Raw genomic sequence first — 27,645 nt, forward strand, 5'->3', positions numbered from 1 at the left:
ATGTTATACGTGACCCCAAGATTATACACAATGAGCTACAAAAATTGATTTCTCTCCACCTAAACTATTCAACTACTTGTATTCAGGCTATGGAAGGAAGGAATGCTAGACTTTCAGCAGCCATTATAATGTACGCCGCTATGAGGTGGATGAAAGGGGTAATCCAGAGCCACTTACTTCTGCATTGGGAGAAGCTGATGTTTTGTCTATGACTGCTGGGCAGGGGCTTCTCAAAGTGGAAGTGGGAGGCAATGTATAACTCAAAGGCTCAGGTGTGACTGCTACCCCTGCACCTACTATATTTACACCCCCGATGCACATGTTCTGCCTTTTAGAACAGGACACTTGTACGATACCTGCTGATCGTGCCCATGTCTCGTCAGGTATGCGGGGTTTTAATGCCGTCAGCTCAGCACCACTCACATCTACTGTGGAGGAGAGAAGCACTGAACAACCCCTTTAGGGTCAATGTCTACTTTTTAACTACATGCCATATTTAGGTAGAACATTCTGTTGTGAAAAAATTCTTAATATATCGTTAATGATTTTTCATATGGTCACAAATTATGTGTGCTCCATTAAATGGTGTCTGCGGTATTTTTCCACTTGTTTCTTATTTTCCTGTGGGGTATTTTTGGCTATTGTAAATTATTCAGATTTCTAATGCGAAAATATCTCATAAGTTTGGACCTGTTTAGGCGGCCACTCTTACGTCTTCTATACTCTGAATATACTAAATGCTTATGTTCTTTGCATATGATCGCTAAGTTTTTGAAGGTGGATCTACAAAAATGTATCTATTGTTATGATCATACATGATTACAATAAAGGAGTAGACTTGTGCTTTATCTAGCACCGCAGCCTTGCAGCGCTGGGGTCCTGGGTTCAAATCCCACCAAGGACAACATCTGTATTAGTACAATAAAAGATATCATACCTGTCAATAGTCAATTATCAATATATACTCAAAATTAGATGGGCAACTCCTCATTATATAATAACCTACAGAGAACACCAGAGTCAAAAAAATGCCCCAAGAAAAAACTAGGAAAGTCTCACTTTTTTACTCCTTTTAAAACAATTATTTTATTGAAAAATTACACAAAACATGATACAACAGTATCAGTCAGAATGAGTATACTCCTCAGGTGGAAAAATTCATGGGAAACATATCAGGTATTAATTAGGCACAAATAAGTAAAAACACATCTTAAGCAATCAATTATTGGTTATGTAACCATGTGATTGGGGGCTCTAAATAGAGAAACCACTCCTCATATTGCTGACCGCTATTATTAGTAACCATCTATATCCACTGGAAAAAGTATGCAGTCAGGTTTGTCAGGGGATCCCCATTAGGACTGGGGAGAAGAATCCGTCTATATACAAAAGTGTAACCAGGTGTCATGATCTCAGTGCGGGTTTGACTCGCACACGTGGGGTTAATGTCTGGAACCAGTGCTGATGACTGGCATTTCTGGGGTTAAAGGTTGTGATCCCGGTGCAGGCTTACCTGCACACCTGGGGCTATGATTGTGGCCTCTCCTTGGTTCTGGGAGAGGCTTCTTATGGCCTCAGGATGCTCCCATCCCTGTCAGTTATACTCTTGCCCTTGGCATTGTGTGGTGACCCCTGAGTGTGTTAGTGCTGTGTTCTGGTTGCTTGATAATCTGTGTATGACTCGATCTGTTCTCTGGATATTGCTTTGGATTCTGCTTGGTACCTTCTATGTCTGTTTGGTTTTGACTGCTGCTTGGCCCTGACTATCCGCTCTGTCTCATCCCTGGTACGTTACGGCTATCTCTCTGTATGAACCCCGTTTTGCCTGACTCTGAGTAATTCTGTATAGTGTCTTTCCATCTCACTAAGCAGGATGCTAAGCCCCGCCCCCTTGCTGTCACATGACCGTAGGTCCCGTGTCTGCTTGCTAAACTTCAGCATCCACAGGTCCTGTGTATCTGTACTTTCTGGCTGTACCTGACCCCGGTACCCCTACAGTGCGGGTGAGTCCCTGCTCAGCGGAGGCTGCACGCCGGCGCTGACAGGATCCTGACACTCAGGACAAGCGCACTGGCTCAGTGGCCAAGTACAGTGCGGTGTTCATGACATTATAACTGACCATTACGTTTTTGGGGTTTTTTTTTCTTTCTCTGCTGAGAAATATGGATCCCATACAATCTCTTGCTGAGCAAATGAAAAATCTGAGTCAGATGTTTCAGGGTTTATCTCTGGAGCAGCAAGCTCTGGCTCGTTCTCAGCAGCAGGTTTCTGAGACAGTGCGGGGGGCTTTAGCTGCTGGGTCTCTGGGGGCTGAGGCGAGGGATGTTGTTTTGCTGTCCCCAGAACCAGCTGTTAAACTGCCTGATTTTATTTCTGGGAACAAAAAGGAGTTCAGGGACTTCATGGAGGGGTGCAAACTCTTCTTTAGTTTGAGGCCACGTTCCTCTGGGGATGAAAGTCAGAAGGTAGGGGTCATTATGTCTCTGTTAAGAGGGTCCCCACAAGCTTGGGCTTTCTCCCTTCCTCCCACTGCCCCTGAGAGAGTGTCTGTGAATGCGTTTTTTGAGGCCCTCGGGCACATATATGATGAGCCGGACCGAGTGCGATTGGCAGAGGACATGGTGATGAGTGTCTGTCAGGGGAAACACTCGGCTGAGTGGTTTTGCACAGAATTCCACCGCTGGGCCGCAGAGGTCTCTTGGGACGACGACGCACTCCCAGGACTCTTTCGCAGAGGCTTGTCCGAGCGGTTACAGGATGCCTTGGCATTACATCCCCCACCTAACTCTCTTGAGGACGCCATGACCCAGGCCGTCCGGATGGACCGCAGGCTGCGGGCCAGGGGGGTGATGCAGGCGGAGACTCCATTGTTCCCTAGTGGAAAAGAGACTGTTTCTGTACCCATGGATGTAGGGGCTCTCTCCCTGAAGGAAAAGGAGAGACAACGCCGGAGAGAAAAGCAGTTATGCTTCTACTGTGGTAAAACGGGTCATTGGAAAAGGGAGTGTCCTGATTGTCCATCCTCAACCCGGTCGACGGGAAACGACTAGGTCTGGGTAGCCAGCGGGGAGACTACTCAGACCCTCAGGTACCCTTTTCCTCGTTTTCTAAGGTGTTGCTTCATGTGGAACTGTTAGTGGACGATTGTTGTTTTCCCTCTACAGCTTTCGTGGACTGCGGATCACCCATCAATCTCATTGACTCCCAATTGGTCACACGCTGTAAGATAGGGACAGTTAGACTTAAGGTTCCGATCAAAGTGGTGGCCATTGACTCCTCCCCCCTCACTAAAGAGGGAATTCTCTTTATGTCTGACTTGTTTTCACTCAAAGTGGGCGCTACCCATGTGGAAAAATTAAGTTGTTTGGTTCTGCACTATCTACCAGCAGGATTGGTGTTGGGCATGCCCTGGTTACAACGCCATAACCCAGTCATTAACTGGAAAACGGGGGAGATTGTTCAGTGGGGGTTTAATGATTCGATGTTATGTGATAAGTCTGCACTATTGGTTGAACCTGTTAAATCTGTATCTGTGTCATCTGTCGAGCTGGAAGGTATTCCGGAGTACCTGAAAGAATTTGAAGATGTGTTCTCTGAAAGCGAGGCCGAGACGTTGCCGCCAAATAGACCCTTTGACTGCGCTATCGAGTTAGTCCCGGGGGCTAAATTGCCTAAAGCCTGTCTGTTTAATTTATCTGGCCCTGAGCGCTTGGCCATGAAAGATTACATTGCTGAGAGTCTTCGCAAAGGACACATATGTCCCTCAGTCTCACCTGTGGCGGCAGGGTTTTTTTTTGTTAAGAAAAAAGATGGTGGTTTACGTCCCTGCCTCGATTTTCGTGAGCTGAACAAGATTACTGTACGAAATACGTACCCCCTTCCGTTGATTCCCGATTTGTGTAACCAACCTTCAGGGGCAAAATGGTTCTCCAAACTGGATCTTCGGGGGGCATATAATTTGATAAGGGTCCGGGAGGGGGATGAATGGAAAACCGCGTTCCTCACGACCAAGGGACTGTTTGAAAATTTAGTCATGCCGTTTGGTCTTACCAATGCCCCAGCCATATTTCAGAATTTCATCAACGTGGTATTCTCGGATCTCATTGGTCGTTTTGTTGTCATTTACTTGGACAATATTCTGATAAACTCACACGACAGTCAATCTCATCTGAATCATGTACGAACCGTTCTCCAAAGACTGAGGGAAAATCATCTGTATGCCAAATTGGAGAAATGTGTGTTTTTTGTTCAAGAATTGTCTTTTTTGGGATTAATTGTGTCCTGTGAGGGTTTTCGCATGGACCACAAAAAGGTGCAGGCCATTGCGGATTGGGTGCAACCCCGAGACCTTAAGGGTCTTCAGCGCTTCTTGGGGTTCGCCAATTATTACCGCAAATTTATTCGGGGGTTTTCACAGGTGGTCAAACCACTCACAGATCTTACTTGTAAAGGTGCGGATGTGAGAAACTGGTCCTCGCTCGCAAAAGAGGCATTTGCGACCCTGAAAAGAAGCTTTATGTCTGCTCCTGTGTTAGTACAGCCATATCTGTCCAAACCATTCGTCGTGGAAGTGGACGCCTCTGAGGTGGGGGTGGGGGCGGTGTTGTCCCAAGGGCCTGCCACTCTAACCAACCTCAGGCCATGTGCTTTCTTTTCCAAGAAGTTCTCTGCTGCGGAAATAAATTAAAGAAACTCACTGCCTCCAGACCGTCCACATGCCTGATGCTCGTATAGAGCGATTCCACGTCTACTGTTGCCAAGTGCATATCTGGATCTATTACCAGTTTGTCAATTTTCCTCAGGACATTCCTTGTGTCCCTGACATAGGAGGGCAGGACTTCAACCAGTGGTTGCAGATAATGGTCAATGAACTTGCATACAATGTCACAAAGCCCTCAAATGCCAGAGACAATCGGACGCCCCGGGGGTACAGTTGGATTCTTGTGCACTTTAGGCAACAAGTAGAACGTGTGAATAATAGGATTATCCACCAAAAGCCCATCACAGATTTTCCTGGGGATGATCCCCTGCATAACTGCCTCATCCAAGATTTGAAACAACTGAGCAGAGAATTTTTGGATCGGGTCCTCAGGTAGTTGAATATATGCCTCCCGATCCCTCAATTGCCGGAATGCCTCCCGTACCACATTTCCCCCCTTATCGGCCTGTTTAATGACCACACGTTTCAGGTCCCTCAGCTATTTAGTGGCATCACGTTGTGACTTAGTCAAATTCACATGGTCCATCTTGACAGGAAGTTTTTTTTTTAATTGATTGCATAAGATGTGTTTTTACTTATGTGTGCCTAATTAATACCTGATATGTTTCCCATGAATTTTTCCACCTGAGGAGTATACTCTTTCTGACTGATTGTTGTATCATGTTTTGTGTAATTTTTCAATAAAATAATTGTTTTAAAAGGAGGAAAAAAGTGAGACTTTTATAGTTTTTTCTTGGGGCATTTTTTTGACTCTGGTGTTCTCTGTAGGTTATTATTTCAAGGACAACATCTGCAAGGAGTTTGTATGTTCTCCCAGTGTTTTCATGGGTTTCTTCCGGGTTCTCTGGTTTCCTCTCAAACTTCATAGACATACTGATAGGGAATTTCGATTGTGAGTCCCAATAGGGACAGTGATGATGATGTCTAAAAAATAAATAATAATAGTTATGTATTGAAAGAATGCCCATGTACAAAAATAATACATTCCCCAGGGGCATAGCTTGATGGTGGGTGGAAACTAGTAAGACATATGACCCTGGTTCTAGAAACCGATTGACCAGGATACTTAGATATAGGCCTAGAGTGTCAAGCTGGATCTTAGGTGAATCCTCGGTGGAGAAAAAGCTTAAATTGTGACTTCATATTTACTTGGAGATGATAATAATTTTCATGATAACACAGATATTCAATCATATTATGATCTTGATATTCTAGAATTTTCCATAGTCAGTATTTGAAGCCTTAATCCTATGAAATAAATATGTATTCCATCAGTTCAGAAATATTTTCTATTATTTACAACAAATTCTGAAATTGAAAGTCCTATATGACACTGCACCACCAATGATTCATCTCGGAGTCAGGAGTTGTCCCAACTCCCAACGCATCTCATAGCTGTATACTATTCTGCATTCCTGCAAGATATTTTCATGGACTAAAACAACAGATAGGAAACAAAGTGTCTTGATTGAATAAAACTGACTGTTCATGCCAAGTAAAATGGTAAGGCAGGTGGCGCAGTACAGGCTCAAGGACATCCTGTTCAGTCCTGCACCTGGCCAGTAAATATGGAGACACCTCCTGGGCTTTGTTTCACAAATGGTGAAGGAGAAACCAGAGCCGTGATGGAAATATATTCCCTTCAATAGCTAGTAAAATAATTAACACAATCACTTAATTCTACACCTAAAATAAGTAAATGTTTAAAAGAACATTGGATCTCCTTATTGACCTGGACTGTGCAGTCGCACATAGGTTCTGCAGGATTTTGCAGGTTTTGCACTGTATCTGAACCTCAATGTTGAGCTGGAGTGAGGCACATCCTTGAATGCTTTATTAATCCCCCAAATATTTCAGAAACTATAGGAAAAAAACAAGACATTGAGATCGTAAATATAAGTTTAGTTTTTCTACCCTAATATTGGGTTAAAGATTCGCCTACAATTTGGGCAGGTATTTCATTGGGTTACGAGTAGAGATGAGCAAATTTGTTTGGATTCGGTTCCAAATACAATCAGAATCAAATATTGTTTTTGCAATATTTGTCGAACACAGACGATTGTCATTAGAGTCAATGGGAGTAGAAATTACCGCATATGTTGGGAACCGATCATAAGACATACATTCAGCATGAACAATGTTCTAATATGGCCCGAATATGTCAAAATCAGATTCGGGGACAAAATATGAACACATTCGCTCATCTCTAGTTATGAGTACTCATAATCACATTTCAAGACAAAAATAAACACTAATCTGAACAAATTTAAGGAGAAACTCCAGTGAAAACCAAAGTCTTCCAGTCTTCCATGTGAGTTCTCACCTGGATAAAATCTCACGTAGGTTTTTGAACAATAAAATAAATGAATACATTGGATAACATCTATTCTGCATAATATTGTATATTCAACTTTTGTCACAATCACCTTCAGGTTACTGTAAGGGGGTGAAGTACAGGAAGAGCCGGGGGAGGGTTTCCTCCTCTGCTCCGTGCCTGGAACCATTGAGCAGGGCAGCAGGTTCCCCGGGGGACAGAAAAGGAAGCTGAACTCGGTAAAGTCATCGCACCTGTCGCTGTTAATCGGGTGTTGCCTCTTGGACAGACGGTACTTCCCCTGCCTGTACGAACTGGTATACCGCTAGAGGGGGTAGAAGTTCAAATTGAGCCCAGCAAAGCCGACCAGCTGCTGTCAGGAGTATTGGTCGCGCGGTCCCTGGCGACTGTGCGGAACGGAACTGTCCTTGTGCACTGCATAAATCTGGGAGAGATGGATGCCATCTTACCTCCCAAGAGCGAAGTCGCCCAAGTCCTGGGTCTCCCGGATGAGCTGGTGCCAACTGAGACAGTGCAGCTGACTGCCAGGTCAGGAGACCCGTGGTTGGTGATCATTAAAGCAGAGGAAGTCCCGGATCCCTGACTACTGCAGGAAGGGTGCTGAATTTTGGGACGCATGCAGGCAGAACTCTCAGGACTGGATCCTCAGCAGGTCCCTCGGGTAGAAGCCTTGCTGGGGAGATATCAGGAAGTGTTTGCCAAGGATGACGATGACTTTGGGCGCACCACGGCCATAACCCATGAGAAACTCACTGGAGATGTGGCGCCAATCCGGGAATGGTACCGTCAGATACCACCGCAAATGTACCAGGAAGAGAAAGGAATGCTGTCACACATGTTGAGGAAGGGAGTCATTCATGAAAGTCAGAGCCCGTGGGCTGCTCCCATAGTTCTAGACAGGAAGAAGGACGTATCATTGTGGTTCTGTGTGGACTATCGCCGACTCAACGCCTGCACCGTGTGAGACTCGTACAGGACGGTGGCAGCTACGCAGCAGACTGAGAGAGAAGAGACTTGTATGAATTTATTGGAGCAGCCTCGGGATGAGTGGGTTCGTGTGCAACAGGAGGATCCGAAGTTAGCTTATCTGAGGCAGTGGGTCGCATCAGGACAAATGCCTTACCGCTATGAGAGGGGGTCCAAACCACCTGAGGTGTTGAAGATATTACAACAGTGGGAGAGACTCCAGTTGCGGGATGGTATCTTGTACCGGAAGGTATAACTACAATCTGAACTTAATCTTGTTTGGCAGATGATCCTTCCCTCATACTTGGTAGAACAGGTGACTAAGGAAGCACATGAGAAAGGAGCATACTTCGGGGCAGAGAAAATGTTCCAGTGGCTGCAGCATTTGTTTTACCATCCCTACTTGAGAAACGTCGTGGAGAGAGTATGTCATCAATGCCAACACTGTGAGCTGGTCAAGCCACCAGAACAGCGAGCTCCTACAGAAACGGTGAGATCTTCTGGCCCCATGGATCTATCGGCCATGGATTATTTGACAATTGGAACAGCGCATCAAGGCTACGAGCATTGCCTAGTAATGATAGACCACTTTTCTAAATTTGCTATAGTGACGCCCACGCGGGACCAGACTGCCGAGTCTGTGGCGTATGCGATCTGTAAACACTTCATATAGCTGTACGGGTGTCCCAAGTTCATCCATTCTGATCAAGGAGCCTGCTTCCTCGGGAAGATAATGGAGGAGTTGCATCAGCTGTACAAAATTGATAAGTCCCAGACCACCCCTTATCATCCACAGGGGAACAGGGCTTGTGAAAGATTTAACCGCACTCTGATTCAAATGCTGAGGACACTGGAAGAGGACCAGAAAGCACGATGGACTGAGTCTGTCCCCGAATTTGTGTGGGCGTACAACAACCATAAACACAGCACCACTGGATTGACACCCTACTCTCTGTTCTTCGGCCGACCCGGGAAGGAGCTGACAGAGCTGGTGCTGGAACCTGAGGAGGACTACCCGTGGACGGGGGTGTACTCCTGGGTTCAAGAACACCGTCGTTGGCTGCGAACCATTCAACGGCTGGTGCAGTACCGACTCTGAGAACTGGAACATTCCCAAGTCACTCCCCAAGAAGGAACAGCTCTACGACCTGGGGATCGAGTCTTGGTAAGGGAGAAGCGCCCACACAACAAATTGGAGTATTGGTGGGAGAAAAGGCCCTATAGGGTGAAGCGACGGCTCGGTGGCAAGGGCCCCATCTATGAGGTTCAGCCTGAAACAGGGGAAGAGTTTCCCACCTGCACACTGCATCGGAATATGTTGCGCCCATGCTTGTCTCGAGATCCTCAAGTGATACCATCTTCTCCAGTGCCCCCACCAGCTGAGCCAGTGATAAAAGCTGATAAAGAAGACGAGGGAGACTCCCAATCTCTCACAGGGAACCCGAAACAGGGCTGGTGCTTGAAACTACTGATCAGAGGGGTCCTTGACCCCGCTCATCCAGTGATTGACACCACAGCCTCTATTGATCTGAGGCACTCTGAAAGTTCAACGACTGGTGTACCCCCCATCTGCTACAACCAGGATGAGTTCATCTGGCAACAGATTGTACAAGGACTGGAAAATTGCCAACAGGAGCTCCAGAAACTCTCACCCGTGGAATGGGAAGCTAAAAGAGAAAGGGAATGTAAGGGGGTGAAATACAGGAAGAGCCACTGGAGGGTTGCCTCCTCTGCTCCGTGCCCGAAACCATTGATCAGGGCAGCAGGTTCCCCGGGGGACAGAAAAGGGGCCACGTACAGGAAGGGAGCTGAGCAGAGAGCGGGAAAAGTGCAAGCAGTTTCCTCAGAAGAGCCTGAGCAGCAGTCAGGAGAGGACGCTGACACAGACCAGGAGAGAGATAGAGCTCCCGTTCACAGGGCAACGACTGGAGTACCACGCATAGAGACTGCAGACCGTGAGTACGTGAGGCCGGGTACTGCAGTGACAGCAGCGGTGCGTCCTGATCCCTGTGGAGAGACTGAGACCCGCGCGGAGGTGGAGGCCTGTACCAAGACTGTGGATCGCATAGAGACTGTGCCTTGGGATGAGACTGTCCCTGTGATGAGACTGTGCCCCGCATTGAGACCGTGACCTGTTTAGAGATACTGACTCTCGTGTGAAGTCCCGGTAACTGCGGTGTCAGTGCAGAGCCCCTGATTCCTGTGAACATGCTTCACTGTAGAGTTGGAGAGAAGGACTCAGAGCAGAGGGTTCATCGTTTGCCTCGTACCCCTCTGGCTCCCGCAGTAACCCCCCAGACCCCGGCTGGGGACTGTTAAAGACAAAGAACACAGAAAGACTTCAAACGACAAGCACTGCTGGTGATTCGGCACCAACGTGGGAGAAGCTCGAGCCTTCAATCAAGATCCCCCTCACACCTTCCCCGCTCCTTCCCCCCCCTCCTTATATTTCCCTGTCTAGTATTGTATTGTTTGTCTTGCCATATTCCCTGTTTTCATTGTATTAGTGGATATTAGGATATGTATACTGATTTCTGGTTTAGTTATTGCTAACAAGCTTGTGAGACATATCTATACATTCATGTACTTTTTCTGTATCTGTTTAAAAATGTTAATAAAATACACAGTTAAATAAAAAAAAAAAAGATCCCCCTCAGACTGATAAGTTCCTTCATAGGAAAACTCCTTATAATATTGTTTAATACTGTTTTTGCCTTTTTGACCGTTTCCAGTACTTATTATTCCAATACTGCATTGCTATTTTGCCAGTATTAATCCCTGTAAATAAACCTCCCCTTCAACTATTGGTCCATCTGTTCCGTGGTGGTGACATACCCAGTACCTGCACATTATTACATTACTTCTTGCAGAGGATGTAGGTGTTCTTTGCAGTGGGCTCATTGCCTGTGCCATGCATGCCGCTGCACAGTACCTTCAACCTCTCCTGTGCCTTACGGCTCATTCGTACATCAGTGATTTTTCTTGAGCACAAAAAATGGTCAAAGTTTCTTCAACATTTTTTTATCAGAATGTCATCACAGTTTTGTCCTTGTGTTAGTATTTACCATCAGTGTTTGGTTTGAGCTTCATCAGTTTTTATCTGATGAAAACAGGAAGTGATGGAGGTTTTCTCAAGCTTCTTGTATAAAATAGTCCATGAAAAAAGGACTGCACACAGATGGCATCCCAGTGCTGTCTAATTTATTCATGGACTCTTTGAATTGCAAAGGTGATTTTGATCTGAGACTCAATTCAAAATCTGACATGTCTGCGTGAGATTTTCTAGACTACTTAGTCTGAAGACATACACGGACATGTGTACAGCTCCATGAGATATAATGAGCATGAGTTCCAGCTATGAAAAACATAGATACAACTGGTACTAGAAAAACTGACATTCTATTGAGCCCTTAGCCTGAGTCCACTTCTCTGATGATTAAAAACATCATTGTAAAGAGAGAAGTGGGACTATCCCCTTCTAGAAGTTTCAGCTGGCTACTTAGTTATAACAGGGCAAATATAAGACTGAGCACAAGATAGAGTGCCTGTCATCTGCAGTTTTACAGACATAGATCCTTTAGACAGTGTTGTATAGAAAAAAAGAAAAGTCAACTTTATTTGTCCAAGTTGCAATATGGCTGATCATGTGTTAGGATAGTGGTGACAGAACGGAGCCTGTGGGTTTAGCGAGCACACTAAAAACAGCTAAAAATACTAATAAAAATGAAAAAAATCTTAATGTTATACCAAGTTGCGACTAATCCTACCGAAATGGCCAAAAAGTACTTGTGATCTAGGTGTAGATACCGACAAATGAAGATCTCCTGTGCAGCAATTGTTTTGAAACCCCATCTATTTACCTCCTATCATGCGCCACCAGCATATTCACATTAGGCTTACATATATACAGTGGGTACGGAAAGTATTCAGACCCTTTTAAATTTTTCAGTCTTTGTTTCATTGCAGCCATTTGGTAGATTCGAAAACGTTCATTTTTTTCTCAGTAATGTACACTGGGTGCAGAATTATTAGGCAAATGAGTATTTTGATCACATCATCCATTTTATACATGTTGTCCTACTCCAAGCTGTATAGGCTTAAAAGCCAACTGCCAATTATGTAAATCAGGTGATTTGCATCTCTGTAATGAGGAGGGGTGGGGTCTAATGACATCAACACCCTATATAAGGTGTGCTTAATTATTAGGCAACTTCCTTTCCTTTGGCAAAATGGGTCCGAAGAAAGATTTGATGGATTCTGAAAAGTCAAAAATTGTGAGATGTCTTGCAGAGGGATGCAGCAGTCTTGAAATTGCCAAACTTTTGAAGCATGATCACCGAACAATCAAGGGTTTCATGGCAAATATCCAACAGGGTCGCAAGAAGCGTGTTGATAAAAAAAAGGTGCAAAATAACTGCCCATGAATTGAGGAAAATCAAGTGTTAAGCTGCCAAGATGCCATTTGCCACCAGTTTTGCCACATTTCAGAGCTGCAACGTTGCTGGAGTATCAAAAAGCTCAAGGTGTGCCATGCTCAGGGACATGGCCAAGCTAAGGAAGGCTGAAAAACGACCACCTTTCAACAAGAAACATAAGACAAAACGTCAAGACTGGGCCAAGAAATATCTTAAGACTGATTTTTCTAAGGTTTTATGAACTGATGAAATGAGAGTGACTCTTGATGGGCCAGGTGGATGGGCCCGAGGCTGGATCAGTAAAGGGCAGAGAGCTCCACTCCGACTCAGACGCCAGCAAGGTGGAGGTGGGGTACTGGTGTGGGCTGGTATCATCAAAGATGAACTTGTGGGACCTTTTCGGGTTGAGGATGGAGTGAAGCTCAACTCCCAGACCTAATGGCAGTTTCTGGAAGACACCTTCTTCAAGTAGTGGTACAGGAAGAAGACGGTATCGTTCAAGAAAAACATGATTTTCATGCAGGACAATGCTCCATCACATGCATCCAAATACTCCACAGCGTGACTGCCCAGTAAAGGTCTAAAAGGAGAAAAAATAATGACATGGCCCCCTTGTTCACCTGATCTGAACCCCATAGAGAACCTGTGGTCCCTCATAAAATGTGAGATCTACAGGGAGTGAAAACATTACACCTCTCGGAACAGTGTCTGGGAGGCTGTGGTGGCTGCTGAACGCAATGTTGATCGTAAACAGATCAAGCAACTGACAGAATCTATGGATGGAAGGCTTTTGTGTGTCATCGTAAACAAAGGTGGCTATATTGGTCACTGATTTTTTTTGTTTTGTTTTTGAATGTCAGAAATGTTTATTTCTAAATTTTGTGTTGCTCTATTGGTTTACCTGGTGAAAATAAACAAGTGAGATGGGTATATATTTGATTTTTATTAAGTTGCCTAATAATTCTGCACTGTAATAGTTACCTGCACATATATCCTCCTAAGATAGTCAAATCTAAAAAAAACCCACTCCAACTTCCAAAAATATTAAGCTTTGATATCTATGAGTCTTTTGGGTTGATTGAGAACATAGTTGTTATTCAATAATAAAAAGAATCCTCTCAAATACAACTTGCCTAATAATTCTGCACACGGTGTACACTATGCACCCCATCTTGACTGAAAAAAAAAACAGAAATGTAGAATGTTTTGCAAATTTATTAAAAAAGGAAAAACTGAAATATCACATGGTCATAAGTATTCAGACCCTCTTTGCTCAGACACTCATATTTAATTCACATGCTGTTCATTTCCTTGTGATCTTCCTTGAGATGGTTTAACTCCTTCATTGGAGTCCAGCTGTGTTTAATTAAACGGCTAGGACTTGATTTGTAAAGGCACACACCTGTCTATATAAGACCTCACAGCTCACAGTGCATGTCAGACCAAATGAGAATCATGAGGTCAAAGGACTGGCCAAGGAGCTCAGAGACAGAATTGTGGCAAGGCACAGATCTGGCCAAGGTTACAAAAGAATTTCTGCTGTACTTAAGGTTCCTAAGAGCACAGTGGCCTCCATAATCCTTAAATGGAAGAAGTTTGGGACCACCAGAAGTCTTCCTAGACCTGGCCATCTTGCCAAACTGAGCAATTGTGGGAGAAGAGCCTTGGTGAGAGAGATAAGAAGAACCCCAAGATCACTGTGGCTGAGCTCCACAGATGCAGAAGGGAGATGGGAGAAAGTTCCACAAAGTCAACTATCACTGCAGCCCTCCAAAAGTCAGGCCTTTATGGCAGAATGGCCCAATGGAAGCCTCTCCTCAGTGGCAGACATATGAAAACCCACATAGAGTTTGCTAAAAAAGACATGAAGGACTCCCAGATTTTGAAAAATAAGATTCTCTGGTCTGATGACATGAAGACAAAACTTTTAGATGATAATTCTAAGTAGTATGTGTGGAGAAAACCAGGCACTGCTCATCACCTACCCAATACAATCCCAACAGTGAATCATGGTGGTGGCAGCATCATGCTTTGGGGGTGTTTTTCAGCTGCAGGGACAGGACGACTGGTTGCAATTGAAGGAAACATGCATGCGGCCAAGTACAGAGATATCCTGGATGAAAACCTCTTCCAGAGTGCTCTGGACCTCAGACTTGGCCGAAGGTTCACCTTCCAACAAGACAATAACTGTAAGCACACAGCTAAAATAACAAAGAAGTGGCTTCAGAACAACTCTGTGACCATTCTTGACTGGCCCAGCCAGAGCCCTGACCTAAACCCCATTGAGCATCTCTGGAGAGACCTGAAAATGGCTGTCCACCAATGTTCACCATCCAACCTGATGGAACTGGAGAGGATCTGCAAGGAAGAATGGCAGAGGATACCCCAAATCCAGGTGTGAAAAACTTGTTGCATCATTCCCAAGAAGACTCATGGCTGTACTAGCTCAAAAAGGTGCTTCTTCTCAATACTGAGCAAAGGGTCTAAATACTTATGACTAGAGTTGAGCGACTTTTGGTTTTTTAGGGTCGCGTTTCGTTTCGTGAAACCCGACTTTTCCAAAAGTCGGGTCGAGCAAGATCGTCCGATTATAGGGAAAAGTCGGGGTCGTCCCGAAACACGAAACCCAATGTAAGTCAATGGGGAATAAAAGTCGGCAGTGAGAGGAGGACAGGAAACACACCTACAGTGCCCATTTGAATGCCAAAAGCATCAATTCTTCTTACTTAAGCTTGTCAACCTTAATTAACTTCATAATACAAGTTACGCACTGAAAAATGGGGGTTATTTGGCTAAAGTTGTGGGGGGGGGAGGGCTGGCTGCAGGTTTTCATGTGCCCTGGGCGAAAGAGCGCCCCTTTAACACATACCACAACTCATCATGCTCCGATACGGCAGATAAATAGCGGTATAGTACAATGAAAAATACCTCACTTTTTACATCTCATGACGAGGCCCATCTATTTCTCCATACAGAATCATTGGTCCCATATAATGTTTGAAACAGTATATGATGAGCTCCACATAATGCTACAGTATATGTTGGTCCCCATGGATGAAGCTCCACTGTCTTATGGGCCCAAATAATGCTCCAAACATAATGGGCCCCATTTCTAATGCTCTAGTGTATAATGGGCCCTGTAAATGCTGCTCCAGTGTCTGATGTCCACCTTTGGAATGTTCCAGTGTATGGTGGGCCCCATCTATCATTCTCCAGAGTATAGTGCTCCCCAAAAATTGCTGTCCCAACATTGAAAACAATCAAATAAGTCTCCTCGCTAGGGAATCCCTGTACTTGTCTGGATTCCTCGTCGTCCTCATCTTCCATCTCACTGCACACTATTTCAACTTTGCAAGTGCTGTGATCCTGAGCAAGCAGGGGGGGGCCCACTCGTTGGCGACGGCACTGGCACAGGGCCCCTGATAGTACGGTGGTGTGTCTGATGGCGGGTGGGCCGAACCTGCACTTTCATCTGCAGCTTCCTCTTTGTCACCGTGTAAGATGGAACTGTATATGGGAAGGGTAACCTGAGTTTCATCAGGGTCAGATTCAGGTCGTGTAGCGTGCGAGGGGAATGTAGTGGTCTGGGTCAATGTACCAGCAGATTCATCGAGCAGTGGCTGGGCATCAGTGCACTTGTGTCGCCCCCAGGAGTACGGTCGCCACAGTGGCATTACCTTCTTCCTAGGGAGTGTGATGTCATGCTTGGGAGCAACGAAGGATCTCTCTAGCAGGTTAACTGATTGGGCGGCGTTATTCCCACGAGTCATGACCCTCCAAACAGCGTTCATGAAGGCAAAGTGTTTGTTTTACGTGGGCAGCATGGTTGCAAAGCTGAACCTTAAAGGAATGTCCAGAAGGGCACCACCAGGAGTGGAGCCTACGGTTAAATTCGACTCCACCTGGGAAACCTCAACCATGCCAGCTACAGAACAGATGCACACATTGCAAGCTTAATTCCGTTAACGAACGAGACTCCGTCATGCACCGCGGTCCGAGTCCGGCTTACTAGAGGGACACGTGAGGCTCTGGCACATGAGATTGGCCAATAACTGGTGTGTCATGCCCTTACATGTCCGTGGCTGCATGTGCGCTACACTGAAAAGGCCAGCGTTTGTCGCTTACAGGTGCAGATAACCCGCTGAACAACGTTAGTGATGGGGATCACTGATTACAATTATTACCCGCGAACAATGATTTCCCAGTAAGTGCAGGTCAACCACAGTTCCGGAATTAGGCCTAACCGTCATTCCTGAAAAAATGAAAAACTTACGTGTGCAAACCACAGGTGCTGTAGCTTGCTCAACAGCTCGCCAGCCGTTCTCACGCCCAGTATGGATTACACGTGATTGCACAAAGATGAGAAAGGGTACCGCATCCCCAGATAACATGTATGGATAGCGTACACATTCAAAATATATGTCTCAGGAGGCAGGCTCAGACGGTGTTAGGCCCAGTATGGATTGCACGTGATTGCACAAAGGTTAGAAAGGGTACCGTATCCCCGGATAACATGTATGGATAGCGTACACATTCAAAATATATGTCTCAGGAGGCAGGCTCAGACGGTGTTAGGCCCAGTATGGATTGCACGTGATTGCACAAAGGTTAGAAAGGGTACCGTTTCCCCGGATAACATGTATGGATAGCGTACACATTCAAAATATATGTCTCAGGAGGCAGGCTCAGACGGTGTTAGGCCCAGTATGGATTGCACGTGATTGCACAAAGGTTAGAAAGGGTACCGTTTCCCCGGATAACATGTATGGATAGCGTACACATTCAAAATATATGTCTCAGGAGGCAGGCTCAGACGGTGTTAGGCCCAGTATGGATTTTACTTGATTGCACAAAGGTTAGAAAGGGTACCATATCCCTGGATAACATGTATGGATAGCGTACACATTCAAAATATATGTCTCAGGAGGCAGGCTCAGACGGTGTTAGGCCCAGTATGGATTGCACGTGATTGCACAAAGGTTAGAAAGGGTACCGTATCCCCGGATAACATGTATGGATAGCGTACACATTCAAAATATATGTGTCAGGAGGCAGGCTCAGACGGTGTTAGGCCCAGTATGGATTGCACGTGATTGCACAAAGGTTAGAAAGGGTACCGTATCCCCGGATAACATGTATGGATAGCGTACACATTCAAAATATATGTCTCAGGAGGCAGGCTCAGACGGTGTTAGGCCCAGTATGGATTGCACGTGATTGCACAAAGGTTAGAAAGGGTACCGTATCCCCGGATAACGTTTATGGATAGCGTACACATTCAAAATATATGTCTCAGGAGGCAGGCTCAGACGGTGTTAGGCCCAGTATGGATTGCACGTGATTGCACAAAGGTTAGAAAGGGTACCGTATCCCCGGATAACATGTATGGATAGCGTACACATTCAAAATATATGTCTCAGGAGGCAGGCTCAGACGGTGTTAGGCCCAGTATGGATTGCACGTGATTGCACAAAGGTTAGAAAGGGTACCGTTTCCCCGGATAACATGTATGGATAGCGTATACATTCAAAATATATGTCTCAGGAGGCAGGCTCAGACGGTGTTAGGCCCAGTATGGATTGCACGTGATTGCACAAAGGTTAGAAAGGGTACAGTATCCCCGGATAACATGTATGGATAGCGTACACATTCAAAATATATGTCTCAGGAGGCAGGCTCAGACGGTGTTAGGCCCAGTATGGATTGCACGTGATTGCACAAAGGTTAGAAAGGGTACCGTTTCCCCGGATAACATGTATGGATAGCGTACACATTCAAAATATATGTCTCAGGAGGCAGGCTCAGACGGTGTTAGGCCCAGTATGGATTGCACGTGATTGCACAAAGGTTAGAAAGGGTACCGTATCCCCGGATAACATGTATGGATAGCGTACACATTCAAAATATATGTCTCAGGAGGCAGGCTCAGACGGTGTTAGGCCCAGTATGGATTGCACGTGATTGCACAAAGGTTAGAAAGGGTACCGTATCCCCGGATAACATGTATGGATAGCGTACACATTCAAAATATATGTCTCAGGAGGCAGGCTCAGACGGTGTTAGGCCCAGTATGGATTGCACGTGATTGCACAAAGGTTAGAAAGGGTACCGTATCCCCGGATAACATGTATGGATAGCGTACACATTCAAAATATATGTCTCAGGAGGCAGGCTCAGAAGGTGTTAGGCCCAGTATGGATTGCACGTGATTGCACAAAGGTTAGAAAGGGTACCGTATCCCCGGATAACGTGTATGGATAGCGTACACATTCAAAATATATGTCTCAGGAGGCAGGCTCAGACGGTGTTAATCCCAGTATGGATTGCACGTGATTGCACAAAGGTTAGAAAGGGTACCGTATCCCCGGATAACATGTATGGATAGCGTACACATTCAAAATATATGTCTCAGGAGGCAGGCTCAGACGGTGTTAGGCCCAGTATGGATTGCACGTGATTGCACAAAGGTTAGAAAGGGTACCGTTTCCCCGGATAACATGTATGGATAGCGTACACATTCAAAATATATGTCTCAGGAGGCAGGCTCAGACGGTGTCAGGCACAGTATGGATTTAACGGCCCAGACTACACAGCGGAGGAGCAGGGAGAGGTAAAGATTGCAAATGCTGGGGCCCTGCCCAAGCAAGGGGGGCCCACTCGTGGGCGTCGGTACTGGCACTGGGCCCCTCATTGTACGGCGGTGTGTCTGACGGCGGGTGTGCACCACCACCGTCAGAGACACTTGATTGCACCATGAAGGACCCTGTACCAGTGCGCGCGCCCAAGGGTCGGCCTACCCACCTGTCCAGGGCAACGGCACTCGCACGGTGTCGTGCGCTAGGTGGTGACCCCGGCCATGGGGGGGAGGCAGCACAGTTAGGGAGTTTTAGAAAGTGGCATATGTTGATGTTGGACATTCAGCTGATGCAAAAGGTGAAATAGGTCAAGTCCCAGGAAGAGGTGGACCAAAGCAAGCCATTTTTCTGTCATCCTATGTGTCATCAGAGGAAGGTGGGACAAAATCCTTGGAAACCCATGCGTGGTTAATTTTAATGAAGGTTAGATCATCCACATTTTGGGTTGACAGACGGGTCCTTTTTTCTGTCAGGATTGATCCAGCTGCACTGAAGACTCTTTCCGATAGCACACTTGCAGCTGGGCAAGCGAGCTCCTGTAAGGCATATTGTGCCAATTCAGGCCAGGTGTCCAGTTTAGCGGCCCAATAGTCAAAGGGGAATGACCTGTGTGGGAGAACATCGATATGGGAGGAAAAGTAGTTTGTAACCATAGTTGACAACTGCTGTCTCCTGTCACTTTCCATCGATGCAGTATTACCAGTTGTGTGAGCGGTATTTGAAAAATCAGTCCACAACATTGTCATGAAACCCCTGTCTCCAACGCCACTTCTGCTGTGTGCACCACGAACACCTCTGCCAAGCTGCCCCCGGCCCGTACGGCTCGTGTGAGAACCATCACCGCTGCTGTGTGCTGGGAATGCCTCAAGCAACCGATTTACCAGAGTTGCTTGTTTATTAGCCAATATTAGGTCAAGGTTCTCCTGTGGCATGATGTTTTGTAATTTGCCTTTATAGCATGGATCCAGGATGCTGGCCAACCAGTAGTCGTCATCGTTCATCATTTTGGCAATGCGTGGGTCCCTTTTTAGGATCTGCATGGCATAATCTGACATGTGGGCCAATGTTCCCGGTGTCAATGATGCACTGCGAGTGCTGGTTGGAGGAGCACTTTCTGGCAAATCCACATCCCTCCAGTCACGCACAAACCCTGTACCAGACCTTGCCACGCCAACATTTTCACTTGCCCCACGAGATGCATCCTCCTCCCCTAAGTAATCATCCCCATCATCCTCCTCCTCCTCCTCTTCTTCCTCCACCTCGTCCAGGAGAGGTCCCTGAGCAGACAATGGCTGAATGTCATCAAGGATTCCCTCCTCCTCTTCCTCCTCATCAACATTGGCTGCAGACGCCTGCTCCTTAAGGTGCGTCAAAGTTTGCATGAGCAGACGCATAAGTGGGATGCTCATGCTTAGGATGGCGTCGTCTGCGCTTACCAGCCGTGTGCATTCCTCAAAACACTGAAGGACTTTACAGAGGTCTTTCAGCTTCGCCACTGCACACCTGTCAACTCCATGTCTGCTCTCAAAGTGCCTGGCCGTGTATCCTCCCACAAATGCATTATGGCCTGCCTCTGCTCGCACAGCCGCTCCACCATGTGCAGGGTGGAGTTCCACCTTGTTGCAGTGTCGATAATGAGGCGGTGGTTGGGAAGGTGGAGCAATCGCTGCAGCTTCTGCATACGAACGGAGTGTACAGGCGACCGGCGGATGTGCGCGCACAGTCTTCGCACCTTCTGGAGCAGGGCTGTTAACTCCGGATAATTTTTGAGGAAGCACTGCACCACCAGGTTCAAGGTGTGAGCCAAGCAAGGTATATGGCTGCCACAAAATTACGGCCGTTATCACTAACTACCTTGCCTGCCTCAAGATGTACACTGCCCAGCCATGACTCAGTTTGTCGCTTCAAGTACTCGGCCAGCACCTCGGCGGTGTGTCTGTTGCCCAAACACATCATCTGCAACACAGCCTGCTGACGCTTTCCACTAGCTGCTCGATAGGGGGACACATCGTGTGCAACAGTGGCAGCTGCAGATGGAGTGCTCATACGACTGCGCTCTGTGGACGAGCTTTCGCTTCTGGAGGAGGAGGAGGGTCGAACGCCTACAGCCAACTGTTTCCTATACCGTGGGCTAGGCAGCACTGTCCCACCACCGCTGTCCCCTGTGGACCCTGCATCCACCACATTAACCCAGTGCGCAGTGATGGACACGTAACGGCCCTGGCCATGCCGACTGGACTATGCATCAGTTGTGAGGTGCACCTTTCTGCTCACTGACTGCTTGAGTGCATGGACAATGCGGTCTTTCACATGATGGTGGAGGGCTGGGATGGCTTTGCGAGAGAAGAAGTGGCGACTGGGTAGGTCATAGCGTGGTATTGCATAGGCCATGAGTTCACAGAAAGCTGTGCTTTCCACCAACCGAAAGGGCATCATCTCAAACGAGATTAGTTTGGCAATGTGGGCGTTCAAACCCAGTGTACGCGGATGAGAGACTGAGTACTTTCTTGACCTACTCATAGTGTCTGGGAGGGTGAGCTGGACTTGAGAGCTGCATATGGTGGAAGTAGCGGTGGACAGGGCGGACTGAGAGAGGGTTGATGATGGTGATGGAGTTGGTGTTCTTTCTGATGGCCTAGAATCAGTCTTTCGTTGATATAACAGTGGGATTCCCTGACTGCTGTGGCCTTGCAACGACACCTCAACATTTGCTGCTGTGCTAACCGGTGGGCTTACAGTGGGGGAAACAATGTAGCGTTGCTGACTACCTTCGTTGTGATCAGTTGCACATGTGGCACTTGAGGTTTGGTGTTGTGTCCACGCTTGCAAGTGCATGCTGGTTAAATGTCTAAGCATGCAACTGGTATTCAAATTTTTCAGATTTTTCCCTCGGCTAAAGGTCTTTGCGCACTTCTTACAGATAACCTTGGCCTGATCATGAGGATTTTGTTCAAAAAAGTGCCACACTGCACTCTTCCTACTTTGGCAGACATTTTGCGGCCTAGCACGCTGTGATCTTTTGACCCTCTGGACAAGCTGTCCAGCAACTCTTTTGATGTTTGGAACCTGTCTTTGGAGTGCTCCGGGCCTGCCAGATAACAGCTGTTGCGATGTCGATGTCTGCTGTGGATGCTCCTCATCTGAGCTATTGGAAGCAGCACCCTCTTCCCCCAATGGATGCCAATCTGGGTCAACAACTGGGTCATCCATCACCTCCTCTTCTATGTCATGTGCACCTTCCTCTGTGTCACCGTGTATGGTGGTATAGTGTGCGGGAAGGGGCACCTGAGTCTCATCAGGGTCAGAATCTGGCTCTGTACACTGCGAGGACAATGTAGTGCTCTGAGTGAATGTACCAGCAGAATCATCCATCAGCGGCTGTGCATCAGTGCACTCCATGTCAGATTCATCTTGGCCTGGGTAATTCACCATTTCACTTGATAATCCAGGCATGGTATGTGAAAACAGCTCCATGGAGTAATCAGTAGTATGGCCTGCGTCATCCTTCAATCTTGGTTGGGGTGAAGGACACAAGGAAAGGTGTGGTTCATGAACATGAGCCTCCAATGACGACTCTGCTTTTTCTTTTTACAACTGAAGAAGAGGAGGCGATAGAGCTGGAGGCTGAGTCAGCAATGTAAGACAAAACTTTTTCCTGATGCTCTGGCTTTAAAAGCGGTTTGCCAACTCCTAGAAAACTAAGCGTTCGAGGCCTTATGTAGCCAGACGATGACGCAGGCTCAACACCTCCTGCATTCGGTCCTATTTTGCTCTTGCCACTTCCATCAGATCCACCACCAACACCATCATTACCAGCTGCCAACCCCCGCCCAATTCCACAGCCTCTTCCACCAGCCTTCCTCATTTTTGGTAGAAATGTAGACAAAATCCAACAAACTATATAGTAATGTAAAACAAGGTACAAGGTGTCTATAGGACAGGGGAGATTTTGAATTTCTGCACACACTTGTGGACAGTGGACACTTTTGGATTGTGTGAGGCCCACTGATATCTGAGCGCTATGTGACAGGCTCGATGGCACAGCTGTGACCAAAGTGACTAGAGGATAAGGGAGATTTTGAATCTCTGCACACACTTTTGGACACTGGACACTTTTGGATTGTGTGAGGCCCAATGAATATCTGAGCGCTATGTGACAGGCTCGATGGCACAGCTGTGACCAAAGTGACTAGAGGATAAGGGAGATTTTGAATCTCTGCACACACTTTTGGACACTGGACACTTTTGGATTGTGTGAGGCCCAATGAATATTTGAGCGCTATGTGACAGGCTCGATGGCACAGCTGTGACAAAAGTGACTAGAGGATAAGGGAGATTTTGAATCTCTGCACACAACTTTTGGACACTGGACACTTTTGGATTGTGTGAGGCCCAATGAATATCTGAGCGCTATGTGACAGGCTCGATGGCACAGCTGTGACAAAAGTGACTAGAGTATAAGGGAGATTTTGAATCTCTGCACACACTTTTGGACACTGGACACTTTTGGATTGTGTGAGGCCCAATGAATATCTGAGCGCTATGTGACAGGCTCGATGGCACAGCTGTGACAAAAGTGACTAGAGGATAAGGGAGATTTTGAATCTCTGCACACACTTTTGGACACTGGACACTTTTGGATTGTGTGAGGCCCAATGAATATCTGAGCGCTATGTGACAGGCTCGATGGCACAGCTGTGACAAAAGTGACTAGAGGATAAGGGAGATTTTGAATCTCTGCACACACTTTTGGACACTGGACACTTTTGGATTGTGTGAGGCCCAATGAATATCTGAGCGCTATGTGACAGGCTCGATGGCACAGCTGTGACCAAAGTGACTAGAGGATAAGGGAGATTTTGAATCTCTGCACACACTTTTGGACACTGGACACTTTTGGATTGTGTGAGGCCCAATGAATATCTGAGCGCTATGTGACAGGCTCGATGGCACAGCTGTGACAAAAGTGACTAGAGTATAAGGGAGATTTTGAATCTCTGCACACACTTTTGGACACTGGACACTTTTGGATTGTGTGAGGCCCAATGAATATCTGAGCGCTATGTGACAGGCTCGATGGCACAGCTGTGACAAAAGTGACTAGAGGATAAGGGAGATTGGATTGCTTTTAAAAAAGCAGTTTGCAGAGCAGTGGGTAAACAGCAATGCCAGCCTGTCAGGAAGCCTTAAAAGGCAGCCCAACAACCAACACCACTGATACACCACAATATAGCCTCCCCTTGCACTGCACACACAGTGACTGGTGTGTTGTGCAGGCCAAATTGCTAGCAGCAGAAGCAGTTTTTTTTTCTTCTCTGCAGGACAAAAAAAAAAATTGGGATTGCTTTTAAAAAAGCAGTTTGCAGAGCAGTGGGTAAACAGCAATACAGGAATGTCAGGAAGCCTTAGAAGGCAGCCCAACAACCAACACCACTGATACACCACTATATAGCCTCCCCTTGCACTGCACACACAGTGACTCGTGTGTTGTGCAGGCCAAATCGCAAGCAGCAGAAGCAGTTTTTTTTGTCTTCTTCCCTGCCTAACGCTCTCCCTACAGAATCAGCAGCAACCTCTCCCTATACTGAGATCGGCAGAAGTAAGATGGCGGTCGGCGTGCACGCCCTTTTATACCCCCTGTGACGCCCACCAAAGCAAGCCAATCACTTGCATGCCCTTCTGAAAGATGGTGGTGACCCCTGCCTATGTCATCACGTTGCCCACAGTGTCCGTGGATCCTGATTGGCTGAAAAAGAGCGCAAAACAAACTTTTGAAACGCGACTTTGGCGCGTAAGTCGCCGACCTCGTGGCCGACCTCATCCTAGGGTCGGGTTTCGTTTCATGAAACCCGACTTTGCCAAAAGTCGGCGACTTTTGAAATTTTTCGACCCGTTTCGCTCAACTCTACTTATGACCATGTGATATTGCAGTTTTTGTATTTTAATAAATTTGCAAAAATTTCTACATTTCTGGGGTTTTTTTACGGTCAAGATGGGGTGCAGAGTGTACATTAATGAGAAAAAAAACTATTTTGAATTTACCAAATGGCTGCAATGAAACAGAGTGAAAAAATTAAAGGGGTCTGAATACTTTCCGTACCCACTGTATATATAATATGAACATTACACATGCACATACATAGTACAAACAGGCAAACAGATTAATAGAATACTTTGTAGAAAAGTATAAATCTATTTTATAGTGGAAAAATGAAGCCTTGTTACAAAAAGGTACAGAAATTATGTGTATAGCCTAAAAATGAACTATAGTCGCATTAAAAATTGCAAAACTTTATTTGGCCATTAAAGTGGATCTGCCACGAGATATTACAATTCAAACCACATACAATATGCACACATGTATGAAAGAGACCTGATGAGATTGGTGTACTTACTAAAAGTTTACACGTCCTGACATATTTAAAAAAGCATGCAATTTGATTTACAAGAATCACAAACATAAATACATTGTTGTCTGGTACCATCTAACACTCTGTTGAAGACTGCAACAGGTAGACAATGTACTCCAACATGCGAGCTTCCCCATAATGCCTTGCAGCTATCACATGACAGCGCAGAAAATAAAGGGGTGCTATCACAGGGACTATAAAAAAAATGAGTCGGCACTGTTTATTACACATTGGAACAGAAAAAGGACTAATTTGATTGCAGAGTACTACTGCGATGCTAAAAACATTGAAGAATGGGTTTGGTTTCAGTCTGTGAATAATTATCCAAAGATTCAAGTGATGGGGAGGTGCTGGACCTTTATAGTCAGTGTAACTGAATTAATTGAACTGAGATATTGTTAGGGGTCGGATTTCTGCGTTTACTCAGCAGGGATCAAGATCCTCACATTCTGCACTCTCCTATTTTTCCACTGCAGAGGAGATTGCAGAGGAGATTGCCTTGAAGCAAATCTCTCCTGAGGCTAAGTCCTTCTGTCCTCTTACAGGGCATGCTCATGGGACGATCTCCCATTGGAGATCGGGAGTCATGTGCTCAGGTCCTGCTCCAGTTCTCATTGGTCCATCTCAGAGATCTGGAAGCGTGCAGAAGGTCCCGGCTACTATAAAAGGCCCGCATGGCCGTTCCGCCATGCGCTAGTATAGACCATACATGCTATGTGTGAATGGTGACGGATGTATGACTCTGGTGACTGACTCATTTGAAACCCCTTCCCTCTGATATTACGCTTGGTGATAGGGTATTAGTTTAGTAGTCAGAGCCAGTCAGTGGCAAGCCTTAAGCCACTGTGCTCACCGCACCGCTACGCGAGCGTCCGACATCGCGCTTGCTATCTGGCTTTGTCGTTGAGCAGCAGTGTCCTACGCCGCGCTGCAGATGCAGCCCTTCTTGGCGTTCGCAGCAGCGACATCGCACACACAGTAGGTCTAGAGGGACGCAGCTCCTCTGTCTTGGGTCCTGCTCCTGTGACCAGATACCGTGTGTGCATTTACCTGAAGCCTGTGTCACTAACAGGTTCAGCGTTTTGTGTGCTACCTGAAGCCTGTGTAACTCACTTGTATGTTTTTGTTGCGGCACCTCTGTGTGTGAACAGAGCCCGCTCTGCACACTCCGGGTGAAGTTGAACCCGTGTGCATCATACCGCCATATTGCTCCTCTGTCATCACTCAGCAGCGGTTGTTACACCTACTGCACGGTGGACCCCGAGCGGCGAATGCACTTTATTATTTATTTTTATTTAGTGCGTTCCGCCGTTCCTAACAGATATATTGCAGTAATAGCACCTTAATAGCAACCTTTTATTCTTCACACAGTACAAACAAGGAGGACATTTTATTTCTTCTCTGTCACAATTTTTCTACTGAAAACAAATCTTGAAACTAAGTGTGCTCCTGTATCATGAATAGGCAAACTAGTTTTTTTAAAGACAAGAGAAAAATCTTTAAAATCTAGAAATGTTAACGCAAACACTGTCAAGTTTTAAAAAGATATATACTTTCCAATACTAGACACATACAATCAAGCTTGAATTTTAATTTTCAGGCCTTTTAATCATTTAAGTAACCTAAAAAGTCCGATACAGCAGTCTTGTTAAAAAGCCTATTTAACACCAGTTACCAGCTGTTTTCCTCTAGCCAGATAGGTTGTGGTCACTTTGATATTAATAAGACTGAGTTTGCATTAACCCCTTCCTGACATCCGACGTACTATCCCGTCCACGGTACCCGGGCCCGTATGACCGTGGACGGGATAGTACGTCTACCGCGATCAGCGGCGCCCACGTGGTGAGCACCGCTGATCGCGGCCGGGTGTCAGCTGATTATCACAGCTGACACCCGGCACTATGTGTCAGGGGCGGTCACGGACCGCCCCCGACATGTTAACCCCTTGCACACCGCGATCAAACATGATCGCGGTGTACCGGGAGTTAAAGGGAAGCATCGGCAGGGAGGGGGCTCCCTCCGTGCTTCCCTGAGCCCCCCACGGCAGCGCAATGTGCAGCGCTGCTGCGGGGGCTCCTATCCTCCAGGCCCCCGAATCCAAGATGGCGACGGGGGCCTTCGGGGACCTGAGGAAGCTGGCTTCCTCAGTGCCTGCAAAGCGCAG

This window comes from Dendrobates tinctorius, unplaced genomic scaffold (genome assembly GCF_039654945.1).
Source record: "Dendrobates tinctorius isolate UK_male_01 unplaced genomic scaffold, ASM3965494v1 ptg000078l, whole genome shotgun sequence".
NCBI classification, from domain to species: Eukaryota; Metazoa; Chordata; class Amphibia; order Anura; family Dendrobatidae; genus Dendrobates; species Dendrobates tinctorius.